The sequence below is a fragment of the Capsicum annuum genome, chromosome 1, assembly GCF_002878395.1.
Source record: "Capsicum annuum cultivar UCD-10X-F1 chromosome 1, UCD10Xv1.1, whole genome shotgun sequence".
Classification (NCBI taxonomy): domain Eukaryota; kingdom Viridiplantae; phylum Streptophyta; class Magnoliopsida; order Solanales; family Solanaceae; genus Capsicum; species Capsicum annuum.
Genome location: NC_061111.1, coordinates 170,561,168 through 170,574,944, shown reverse-complemented (window position 1 = coordinate 170,574,944; position 13,777 = coordinate 170,561,168). Strand labels below are relative to the sequence as shown.

Sequence of the window (13,777 nt, the reverse complement as noted above, 5' to 3'; positions counted from 1 at the left end):
TATTGTATCAAGATGTATATATACAGAGGAAATGAGCAAAAAATATCTAATGGAGGCTTAACCTCCCTACTAACTAACTTGTTCCAGCTAGGATGCCATCTGTAGAATAGTTGTACAAGAAGTGGTAGTGAAACTATTTCAACTAACTATGCTAATTAACTCTACTAACTAGAATACATACACTGTAATACTCAATAACAGATCCCCTTCCCTTCATGTAAAGGGGGTAAAACAAAGCTAATTAATTTCACTCAATTATTTATAGGTTTTCCTGGGCTGACAGTTTATGTTGGTTTTTATGAAATTTGCTCCCTAAAGAAAGGAGAAATAGACTTTGTTTCAGCTGTTTTTGGAGCAATTGGTAAACTTGTTGGTCAATTTGCAAAGACGTTAGGTTGCTATGTTGTTGGTAGTTCTGGGAGCAATGAAAAGGTAAGTTCCATCAGGATACTAATATCTCCTATGTTGAATCTCACTACTAGAAACTTAAGTTTGTCCACCGTAAATCAATGGAAAATTTGTGGTATAAGACATGAATTTCCATTCATTTCCACCAAACTAGCTCATTGAAAAATATATGGCAGAAAATGGATTCTCATTGAAACGCAGAAAAGATTCCTAAATTTTTCATATGAAAACACAATTATTTTTTCTTTTCCTACTGATCATATTCAATTAAAATATATGTGGAAATAACCACTAAACATATTTTAGTGGGAAATTAAATGAGAAAATAGTAATTTTTTTAGTAGAGTTTAATTAGTAACCGATTGTGCTTATGATCTTAATCGAACTCTCTGCCATTGGGAGAGAGAGAATAATAATGTTTAGCTTTGTTGTCATTGAGCAAAATCTATCTCTTTTTATTCATTATTAAAAGGTTGATGTTTTGAAGAGCAAGTTTCATTTTGACGAAGCTTTTAACTACAAAGTGGAGAAGGATTTAAATGCAGCTTGGAAGAGGTTAGTAATCTTATTTTATACTAGAAAACACTACTTAGAAGAATCATGGATATTTTCATAGAATGGTTACTTATTGAGACGACCCAAACCAGGGCCTAGTCGTGTTGGGCATCTAAAGTCCAACCAAGACTGGAGACCACCCCAATACCTCACCGTTAACCGCCCTTCACCCCATGTCGGATGAATTTTGAACATATATCAAGATAAAATAGTAGTAAACAAAAGATAGTAAAGAAAGTCTATATTCATAACCAATACCAATACCAGTGCTAACACTAATACAGATACTACCCATGCCCATAGTAGACCGATAAAATCTCTAACCAGAATCAAAGAACATCCTATCATGATAAGCCCCCGACCATAGCCAAAACCAAAATTAAAGAAACAACAATAACGGAAAGAAGACCATAGCATGATATGGAGTCTTCCAGAGTATGGAAGCTAACCACTTCAATCTAACTCAAAGCTGTACCCGAATCCAAGTCACTGAGCATGAGGAATAGTAGTATGGACGGTTCCTGCATAGCATGGAGATACAATGCCCGAAGATAGTTAGCGGAGTGAATGCTAGCATGTAACTCAGGGATAAAGGTAAAATAATTCCATCATTCAAAACCAAATCAAATAACCATATGCAATCACATATATACATATATGTCATGGTGGAATAGGTAAAAAGGATTAGCATGTATTTAAATCCTTAACCTGGGTTATGTAGCTTTACCGTCCTAAACTACCCACGGGCTATATGGGTTCAGTTTTTCCAGCTGAAAGGGCTCCAGTGCATGTTAGCCACAGGGCCGGAGAAAGAAACCTAGGATGACTAGTACATCCACCAAAATATAAGTGTGACATCATGCACACGGTCACCAAGATCACCCTCACATCAGCAAATGTGAGTTTCCAGTGTTGGTCCTCCACGGCTTTGCTACTCAACCCCCTTTAAGCTTATGTTAAATCATTTACACATCCCTAACCATTTACAAAGGAGTCTTTTGATTAGGCATTAACCATTGGTATCGTCATACCATAATTAGAGCTTGCAAGTCTATTACCTTATGCCATATATACCATTAAACCAAATTAGAATCCACCATTTCTAATTGAACCAAAACCACTTATGATCAAACCATGGCCACCAAGGCCTTTCCAAAATCATATGAAACCAACCAAAACCAATTCATACAATGCAAGAGTTCCAAGAATAGTTAAAGTATGTGACAAAATCATTCTCTTTGACAATTTCACAAACAGGTTGAGGGAATGCCATTATCAAAGCCAAAATCATCCAATTTGGGGATCAACCATGACCTCTCAATTAAATTACCATTCCCATGCATCCACATGTGCAAAACCATAATTAAAAACAAGGAAACCCATAATTAAACCATGAGAAACAGTATTCATCCATGAACAACAAAAAACCCCAACCTTTATTTCAAAAACATAACAACACCATGAAAATCATACATTAAAACATATGTCTTTAGTAAAATAAAAATAAGGAAAAAGTCATATGCCAGAATTACAAAGATTCACGGTGAGAAATTGATCCTTAATCCCTTAGATAACTACTTAAGAGAAACCCTAGACAATTTTGCTTGAGAGGATTTTAAGAGAACAAAGAGGATGTTTAATCTTGTAAAGTATGGAATTAATGACCAAAAGGTGTTACAGGGATGTGGGGTCTTGAGAGTTTTAAGTGAGAAATGTCCAAAGTGTCCCCAGCTTACAACTGTAAGAATGTCGCAGGTGGTTATGAGTCAGACCCCGTGACTCATGACCACAACAGATGACTCGTACCCTGGAGTTGTCACCAAGACAGTAAGTTGGACACCCATACACTGTCCACCTTACGACTCCATGACCCCACTCGTTACCAGACTATACGACTCATATTATCCATTTATTTCTAAGATAGAACCCAAGGGAATTGGACACTGGACAATATAGGACTTAAACCTCCCACTCATAACCTATCCTCATAGCTCTTAGTGAGACACTTGTACTCAGAGCCATGTCAAGTCACTAAGTTTTTTATTTGGTTAAGGATCATCCTAACAACTTGTCACCAACCCTAACTACTCATACCACCAAGTCATTACCAAGATTGAAAAACCCAACCACTATTCACTGGTTACCTAATGACTAGGGTCACCGGACCCCTAAGAACACCATACAACTCATATGGCTAAGTCGTCAATAGGACAGTGAGCTTAAAGCTCAAAAAATTTCCAAGGGGGTGTTTCACTTATTCCTTTAACTAAATTTTAGTTTCCATTGCCAATTTGACTAGCTACAGGAGTAACCAATGAAATCAAATTGTTCATAGTTACCCTTAGAATGGGCAATTGAATTGTACATGTGGTTTAAGGGCACGTGAATTAGATTAATTAGATAACAAAATTTGTAATGAACTAATTTGTAAGAATTAAATAATAGACAAGTAACTGAATAATATGAATCTAAATATAATAAGGTAGAATTGCCCTGGGCTCTGAGGTAGTTGACTGACAAGGTCATCGAAAAATATTATCAAAATACTAAGAATGTAAGAACTTGACAACTTTGTGATCTTAGTACAATGCTAGTGTTAGAATGAAATTCAGATGTCTTTGCACATGAAAATAAGGTCCTATTAATTATAGCTACATATAGAAGACAAGATCCTCAAAACATATTTTCATAAAATCTATTAATTTTGCATCCACATCACTTGGAGCTAGATGGTCTCGTCATAACACAAGCTTCTAATAACATCCTAAACATTCCATGAATGAGACTACTCCACATTGATTTCTCCAGTGCTGTCACTATAGACTCTCAAAAGATCTATCACTTTTTCCAAGTGTTGTTCTTCGATTCAACCATCTGTCAAGTTTGAATTTTACCCTTTATAGTACACCAAACATATGGTCATAGTTTTTATAGGCATTCCATGTTCTATTAGACTTAAAAGTCACTAGACGTTTAACATTGGTTTGTATTAGGTACTTCTCTAATAGAATTGGTATCTACTTTGAGAATGTTGGAGGGAAAATGCTTGATGCAGTTCTTTTGAATATTAAACTCCATAGACGTATTGCTCTGTGCGGGATGATATTACAAAACAAACTTAAATATCCTGAAGGAGTGCACAACTTGCTCAACCTCATTGCAAAATGAATATGCATGGAATGATTTGTCAATTTTGACCACTTTCACCTATACCCAAAATAGTTTGAAATAATAATTCCACAAATAAAGTCTGGTAGGATTGTATACATGGAAGACATAGTTGAAGGTCTCGAAAGTGTGCCCAATGCTCTAATTGGTGTCTTCGCAGGTCACAATATTGGAAAGCAAGTTGTGATGGTTTTATGTGGTTGAATTTACGTAAATGTTAGTTGATGCATGTGTCATCTTTTAAATAATTTTTTTGTAATCTTACACTCTGTTGGAATGGTTGTTATATCTTGTTTCAAAATTTATTGTATTAAATTATATCTTGTTGTATTATATTAAAAAATCACATTTGGATATATTGTAACTTTTTCATCATTAAACAATGGTCACATATCAACGATTTTAAAGATAGACTTTAGGTAGGGTGTAGAGCTACTATAAAATGTTGAAAAACTTTAAAAAATTCATTCAAGATCATTCAAATAAATTCTTATATCGAGATTGAAATCTAGAAGAATGATAAAATGCTAAACTTTATTCATAGCAAGACTTGATTGAAGGTAAATTTTATATTCTAAGTCTTGATATTGCTCTCCATTTTGTTTCTTTTTAGAGATGGGATAGAAAATAAGAGAAGTACATATGTGACTTAGGAACCAATTTAAAATATTATCTACATAAGTGCCTTTTTAGGTTAAAAAGGTACCTTTTCAATAAGTTTCTATCACGGCCCGAATGAGGGCCTAATCGTGGTGGGTATCTCAAGCCCATCATAGTCCGAAGACCACCCTCTTAGCCTAACCTTAAGAGCACAATGATAATAATAAAGTGAAAGTCAATTAAGATAGAAATAAAAAGGTAAATAAGTTAAATAAAAGTTCGAAGAGTCAAAACCAACAATCCAACCCACACTTGTCCATAAAAGCTTTTAAAATGGAATATCAACTATGTCGGGACAAGCCCCCGACCATGATCAAATAAATCCATAATTTCCAAAATATGAAAAGAAACCTAATGACATAACAAAGCCTTTCAAAAGATAAAAGCTCACCATTTTACAATAGATCCACAAGAGTACCAAATCACCTAACACTGCATATGAGGAACAAAAAGACCATCAGACCCTACATAATGAAACAATGCAGTGTTCAGAGACAGATAGTGGGGCGATCACTGGCATGTAACTCAGGGGACAGGAATAAAATAACGTGATTACCAAAATCTAGTCATACATATACACTACATTCATATAGATATATATATATATAGGATGTCGAGATAGGGACAAAGGTCATGAACATGAGAGTTTAAAGATTTAACCTAAACTATGTAGCTCGTCCCGTCCTAAAGGCACCATGGGCTATATAGGTCCGTTCCCCCAGCTGAAAGGGACCTAGTGCATGTTAGCCGCACCAATTGAGGAAAACTAAAGGAAAACCTAAAAACACCAAGGTCGTAGCCCTCCAAATATATATATATATATATATATATATATATAAAGTGTGCACAAAGCACATGGTCATGTGGACCCCCGAACACCGGCAAACATGGTTTCTAGTGTTGATCCTCCCGGGACCTACACCTTTAAGTGAGCTACACAATTTTCTATAAGTCCAAATTAAAACAATTTACACATAAGCCAACCAGTAACCTAGGAGTCATTCATTAAGTTATTAACCACTAGGTATCGTCATACCATTATACTTGCAAGCTAATATAATCATGCTAAATCAATCAGTATAATCAAATTGACTCTCAAGTTCCATTTAAAATCCAAACTATGGCCATCAAGGTCATCCAAGTCCATTTTTATATCCATTTATCCTTTAATGCAATATAATGGGTTTAAAAAACAAGTTAAACCATGCAATTATCTACAATCAAACCCAAGTTTACCAGGTGGGTAGAGGCTAATGCCATTATCAAGCCAAAATTCCATCAATTTGGTAAAACCCATGTCCCTCATTCCAACCATTTAAACAATGCACAAATTCAATCCCAAAAAAATTAGTTTAAAGCATGAATAATCAATTTAGAACATAGGAAAAGTAATTCAATCAGTAACAACCAAAATTCCTCAACCCAATTTCAAACTCATAATTTAAATCACATAAATATCCAGTCAATTAATGCCATAATATAAATTTATAAGGTAGAGATGAGCAACATGCCTGAAATACACAAGGAATTGAAGACCATTTGAAGTTTGGAACCCGAATAGTGATTTCTTGAAAGACCCTTGAGTTTTCTTGATTTTTGAGTTTAAGAGAGAATGAATGGTGTTAATCTTTAAAAACTGAAAAAATAGTTATTTTATGTTTATAAGTCATGCAAGGGGTGAAAAAAACAAAAAACCCTTACTCCAAGTGAAAAAAATAAAAACTGAATTAAATTAAAATAATAGTGTGGCACGCCGCATGCAGAGGGTAGCCCCTGTACCACACCCTTATCGTGGAGCTTAACCTCCATGGAACGCCAATATCATAGAGGCTGACTACCTTGGGGTCCTGAAATAACCCTGAACACCTTTTAAAAATTTCAAAACTTTCTCAAATCACCCTTTTAACATTCCTAATCATAATTCAAGTCAAAATTAACGTTGTGCACGTAGGAGGGTCAAAAATAAAATCGTTGAAATTTTACAGGGTCTCACAGTTTTCATCAGACTTAAGAAAAGGTCCATGCATTTCCTTTAATTTCAAATTAAACTCATACTAATAGATATTTACTATTTAGGTCCAAATATATAATATTTCATTTGATCATAAATTGAACTTCTTTAGAGATAGCATAGTTAAGTAAAATATATTACTATGTGAGTCCACAAATAGAAATTACTAATAATCTCTCACTTGGACCACATATATTTCTAAATAATCGTATGTAGATGAAACTTTAGTGTGCACAAATTTTTGCTTATTTTAAATATCTCAAAATAATTTATTCCATCGATACTACCAATATAGGATCAAAGCAGTTTTTGTAATATATATTCGAAACTAAACCCATCAATGGTCAAAAATATTAGTACTACTAATGATATAGATCAAATACAAAATTACAAGTAAAATGATCTAAGTCATGCCAATTTTGTATTGGTCCTACTTTAACACTTTAATAATCCAAAATCACTTTCTTACAATTACGCAAAAATGTAGTAAAAAATTAACATCTTTATTTTTCAGAGTTATCAATAAACACATGAAATTCATAAATTTCATAAAGTTTCAATCTGTATAGAATATAAATTTTAACATACTAAAAGCATGACTAAAATAACAAATTCCCACTAAAATGACTCGTGATCAAATCTGACAATACTCATATAAGCCACATGCCTATAAAATACTTTAGGCAGCAAACCTTTTGTGAGAGGATCAATAATCAACAACTTTGTTTTAATATGTTCAATTGACACAAGATGACTCTGAACATTTGCTTTCATAATAAGAAATTAAATGTCTATGTTTTTTGACTTAGACAAACTTTGGAAGTTCTTAGAATATAACTCAGCAGTCCTATTATCACAATAATTTTTCAAAGGTCTTTCTATGCCACCAAATATTTGTATTTAAGTGAAAAAATTTCTTTGCTAATTTCTTGATCTGATGTGTCATAGCAGGTCACAAATTCAACTTCCATGATAGAAGGAGCTATTAATGTTTGTTTCATACTTTTTCAAGAAACAAGCCCTCTAACCAACATAAAAACATAACCTAATATGGATCTCTTATTCTCAAGACATCCAGCAAAATCTGAATCAAAATACCCTATGATCTCTACGTGATTCGACCTTTAATAAGTGAATATGTAATCTTTAGTTCATGATATCTCATAACCCATTTGCAATTTTCCAATAATTTGTTCTCGGGTTACTTAAATATTTTCCCAATATTTTTACTATATACGCTATATCTGAATGCGTACAAATTTGTGCATACATGAGACTTTCCACTTCTGATGCATATGAAATTGGCCATCTTTTTTTTCTTTATGTCCGAATTTGGACATTGGCATAAACTAAATTTACCATCTTTTGCCACATTTGTATCTCCTGGTGCACAATATTGCATGCCAAATCTACTTAGTATTAATATATGTATTTTGCAATATTCCAAGAACATTTATAATATGATCCCCATGGATCTCTATACCTATAATAAAGTACGCCTCACTAAGATCTTTTGTTTTAAATTTATTAGACAGAAATTTCTCAATTTCATGCAATAAACCTACATCACTACTTGCTAATGTCGCCCAAATTACACCTCCAGTAGTATAAAGTGATCACTGATCAAATGTAGAACCCAACTAGGTGGGGGTCGTTCCCATAAGAAATAAAACAAAAGTTAATTAAGTATTTGTCAAGGTAATTGGCAAGCAAGTAAAATAAAGGGGGGAGGGGGTTTGAAATAAAATATCAATAGTAAAGAACGTTGATTTGTTGGATTTGTAATCAATATGAGATGAGCACTAGGATTATGATCTTTATGACTTTATAACTCCACAAGTTATTTGTACTAGCAAACTCTCCCAATGCGATGCCTGCAAAATCTAATAGGATATGTATCATTTAAACGTCTTCTGACCTTGTTGTAGATGAATTTCACTCACTTCCTTCTGGACTTAGAGCGTTGCATTGCTAACTCTTGTTCTTGATCTCGAATTAACTATTTTTGTTACGGCTCTAATTATTAGATGAAGGTTGATAACTTCAAATCTCTGTTGCTATTCCCTTTTCCTATTCTATACCTCTTTCCTAAAAAAGATTAGAATAAAAGCGAGTTCCTAATGTATGCATCCATTTGAAAAGTAATCATACCAAAAAAAACAATATAGGCACGTAGATCGATCTAGACTGACTTTGTACTTAATCCATTTTGCTAATTCATCATGGTTCTCACAATCTTAGTTGCGGTGTTTAGATACTCATGATCGTATACACACAATGAGAATCCATAGATAAAGACATATTATGAAATTACAATAAGAAATAAACCTCAAAATCTCAATTTTGATTAAATCCTAAAACAATGTTCATACAATTTCAAGAATGTGCTTTAAATTGTGTAATATGAAGTAGTGTATGTAATAGTTGTGTAACCTTGCAAAAATAATCCTATAATAGTATTTATAGATGAAACAAATCTTATCCTAAATAAAAAAGGAAAACTTTATTGGCTGCCTTGATATACTGGATGTTTTAAGAGAGTGGATTCTTATTTCTATGAAACATTCTCTAACCCTCTCCAACGTTCACGTCCCTACTAGCCCTAATGTTCACTAACCACCACCATTCGGTCAACACCAGAGACGGTGTAGGCACATCAGAAATAGGTACGGGTACTCTCCTCTCTTTGTTTTCTCTCCCCAAATCTCTTTATCCCCTTTCTCTCCCCCCTATTTTCCTTTCTCTCCCCGTTACTACTATTACTGGTAGGACTAGGGCTTCCATCAACTCGACTCCTCAGCTACGGTGAAGTGTAAGGGGGTAGCACCGATCAAAGTAAGTAGGTACGAAGACGTCGGCGACCAGATTCTAACAAGAACCAGACTCGCTGGTGGAATTTCGATAACACTCCGGTAGCTAATTCCAACATAGATATCATCTTAACCAAGAGCAGGCAGGCATATCGGTGGCATCTTTACTTTAATATTTAGCCACTTCTTTTCAGTTTTGGTTTCATTGAACTTTTTTGTTTATTTTGTTGTTTAGTTTGTTTAGTTTGTTGCTTGTTTTCGTCTTATTTGTCCTTATTTTTGCTTTTGTTTCTGGTTTTTTGTTTGTCTCCTATCTATTTCTTATAGCTTGTTTATTGTCTCTGCCTGTTCTTAGTTTCGGCTTTCTATTAGTACATTGTGGACTGGCTGCGGTGCTTATTGGTAATTTTTGTGGTGTGTTTTCTAGCTGCTAGGTCAGGTAGTTTTTTTGTGCGTGTTGTCATCTTGGGGCTTTTTTTAGTGTTTTAGGTATTGAGTAGTGGCTAGAGGGATCGATGGTGGAATAGGTTCATATCCGAGAGGGTTGGGGGTGAGGGCATGGGTGGGTAGGGTTATAGGTCGAGTGTTAGGGCTGGTCGGAGAGGGGTGGTAGAGAGAGGTGAGAGATAAAAGAAGATAGGTTATGGGTAGGGCCGTGGAATATTGGGACCCTTCAGGGTAAGTTCGTAGAGTTGGTGAAGATTCTTAAGAAGGGGGGTTAATATTGTGTGTTCAGGAGACTAGGTGGGTAGGATCTAAGGCTAGGGATATGGATGGGTATAAGTTTGGTACTCGGAGAGGGATAGACGTCGGAATGGAGTCAATATCTTAGTGGATGAGGAGCTGAGAGGTCAGGTAGTAGAGGTTAAGAGGGTCAGTGATAGGATGATAAAGATTAAGTTGGTCTTTGGGGGGTTTTTATTGTATGTATGTAGTGTTTATGCACTGCAGATAGGCTTGGAAGAGGAGGTAAAGGCAAGTTTTCAGGAATATTTGGATGAGGTGGTAAGAAGTGTGCCTAGTGCGGAGAAGATTGTCATAGCAGGGAACTTTAATAGGAACATTAGGGTCCTACCTGGAGGCTATGATGATATGCATGGTGGTTTTCGCTTTGGTGTTAGAAATGGCGAGGAGCGGTCCTGTTGGATTTTACGAGGGCCTTTGAGATGGTAGTTGTGAACTCGAGTTTCCCTAAGAAGGAGGATCACCTGATTACCTTTTAAAGCGCAAAAACCAAGACTCAGATTGACTTTCTACTAATTAGGAAGGGGGATAGGGGGTTATGAAAGGACTATAAGTTCATTCCGAGCGAGCACCTCTCAACCCAGCATAGGATGTTAGTGATACACTTATCTATCAAGAAGAGGAATAAGAGTTAGGTCGGGGAGGGTCAATCTAGAATTAAGTGGGGTAGCTTGATACCAGAAAGTGCACTGAAGATAGGGGAAAAGGTGGCGGGTATGGAAGCGTGGAAGTGCAGAGAGGATATGGATGTTATGTGAGATAGGGTGGCCAGCTACATCACAGAGACTGCTAAGGTGTGTTGGGTGTCTCAAGGGGACAGGCAGGTCGGTATAAGGGGAACTGGTAGTGGAATAAAGAAGTGAAGAAGAAAGTGGAGATCAAGAAGGGGGTGTATATTAAGCTGATTGAGTGTAAAGATGAAGAAGAGAAGTGGCTGAATAGGGAGGTGTACAAGGTAGTTAGGAGGGAAGCTAAGTTGGCAGTTTTGGATGCTAAGTCAGTAGTGTTTGAGCATTTGTATGCTGGGTTAAAGGAGAAAGGAAGGGATAAGAGGTTATATAGGCTTGCAAAAGTTAGAGAGCAGAAGGTTCGTGACCTAGATCAAGTAAAGTGCATTAAGGGGGGATGGTAGTGTTCTAGTGGAGGATGCTCACATTAAGAAGAGATGGTAGAACTACTTTTGGAAACTTTTGAATAAGAAAAGGGATAAAGGCATTGAGCTAGGAGAGCTGGAGCTTCGAAAGAGAGCCGTGATTTTAAATACTGCAGGCGTTTTAAGGTAGAAGAGGTCAAAGAGGCTATTCATAAGATACGGAGGGGTAGGGCGATGGAGCCGGACGATATTCCGGTGGATTTTTAGAAGTATGCGGGTGGGTTAGGTCTTAGGTAGTTGACGGATTTGTTTAATGGTATTTTAAAGACTGTGATAATGCCTGAGGCTTGGAGATGCAGTATGATGATTCCGCTCTATAAAAACAAGGGTGACATTCAGAGTTGAAACAACTACAGGGATATTAAGCTGTTGAGTCACACTATGAAGATTTAAGAGAGAGTGGTTGAGTGGAGACTAAGGAAGGTTGTGTCTGTTTTATAGAACTAGTTTGGATTTATGCCTGGCCTTTCAACGACAGATTCAATCCATTTGGTGTGGAGATTGGTGGAGCAGTATAGAGAAAGAAAGGGGGACTTACACTTGGTGTTCATCAACCTAGAAAAGGCGTATGATAAAGTCTTGAGGGAGGTTTTTTGGAGGTGTTTGGAGGTAAGGGGGTCCCGATGGCGTACACTAGAGTTATTAAGGACATATACGGTAGAGGGAAGACCAGGATAAGGATAGCGAGAGAAGATTCGGACTATTTTCCAGTCGAGCCAGGGTTGCATTAGTGATTGACTCTTAGTCCATTCCTATTTGTGTTAATGATAGATGCGTTGATGTGGAGTACTCAAGGTGAGGTGCCTTGGTGCATGCTATTTACGGATGATGCAGTGTTGATTGATGAGACACGGAGAGAAATGAATGACAAATTGGAGGTTTGGAGGCAAACCCTTGAGTCGAAGGGGTTCAGGTTGAGTAGGTCCAAGACGGAGTATTTGGAATGCAAGTTTAATAACTTGAGGAAGGAGGACGATGTGGTGGTGAGGTTAGACTCCCAAGATGTTTGTAAGATGGATAGTTTTAAGTATCTTGGGTCTTTGATGCAGGGGAATGGTGAGATTGATGAGCATGTTACTAATCGTATTAGAGTAAGTTGGATGAAGTGGAGGCTCGCCTCGGGGGTGCTGTGTGATAAGAAAGTTCCCCTTAATCTTAAAAGCAAATTCTATAGAGTAGCAGTCCATCCGGCCATGTTGTATGGCATGGAGTGTTGGCCAGTTAAGCATTCCCATATACAAAAAATAAGGGTGGCAGAAATAAGGATGTTGCGTTGGATGTGTGGTCTTACTACAGGGGATAGGATTAGGAATGAGATTATCGGGAAGAAGATGGGAGTGTCCTCAATGGAAGACAAGATGCAGGAAGGAAGGTTGAGATAGTTTGGACATGTGATGAGGAGGGATGCGGATGTCCCAGTGCGTAGGTGTGAGAGACTAGCGTTGGATGGCTTCAAGAGGAGTAGAGGTAGGCCAAAGAAACACTGGAGAGAGGTGATCAGACATGACATGGACCAGCTGTAGCCTGCAGCTTATTAAGGATATGACCCTAGATAGGAAGGTGTAGAGGTTGCGGATAAAGGTAGAAGGCTAGCGGGAGGGTGTTGGTTGTAGCAAGCCACCAGGAGAGATATTGTGTAGCTGGGTTATTAACCTTAGGTCTGTGTCTATACGTGTCTATGGTGGTAAATATGTGTTACTTATACGTAGGAGTCCCTTTCATATTTTCTCAATTGCTATCTGTTTACTTCGTGTTGTCGTATCTCTCGTATTTTCGTATTGCTCTGATTTACCTTTTAGTAGTCCTTACGCCTTTTCTATTATGTATTTCATCTCCTTGTCGCTTATTCTTTATCTTGAGCTGGGGGTCTATCAGAAACAGCATCTCTACTTCTTCGGAGGCAGCGGTATGGACTGCGTACATCTTACCCTCCCCAGACCCCACTTTGTGGGATCACACTGGGTTTTTTGTTGTTGTTGTTGTTGTTGTTTTCTATTGGCTTCCTCGAATGAGAAGAAGGTACGATTGTGGTTAGAACTAACAATCATCATTCTTTGTATGTCGTGGTTTGTACTTGGACTTGATCACTGTCAAGTCTTCCATAGTACATGTAAAAAGGCAACCCAATATATTGACCATTTCACTACCTAAATAAGCAATAACTAGACTGAAGCCCCCTATGCCCTCACATCAAAGAAGTCCTCAATCACTCATATATGCAATGAGCTCAATTACTAGGACTGTGTCAAATCTCTCACTCTCACAAAT

The 13,777-nt window shown here is 36.7% G+C and overlaps 1 pseudogene; it reads left to right on the top strand.

The window, feature by feature from the left end:
• The window catches only part of LOC107859390, a 109,342-nt pseudogene extending 97,626 nt beyond the window's left edge, over positions 1 to 11,716 (top strand).
• The last annotated feature ends 2,061 nt before the right edge of the window (positions 11,717 to 13,777 follow it).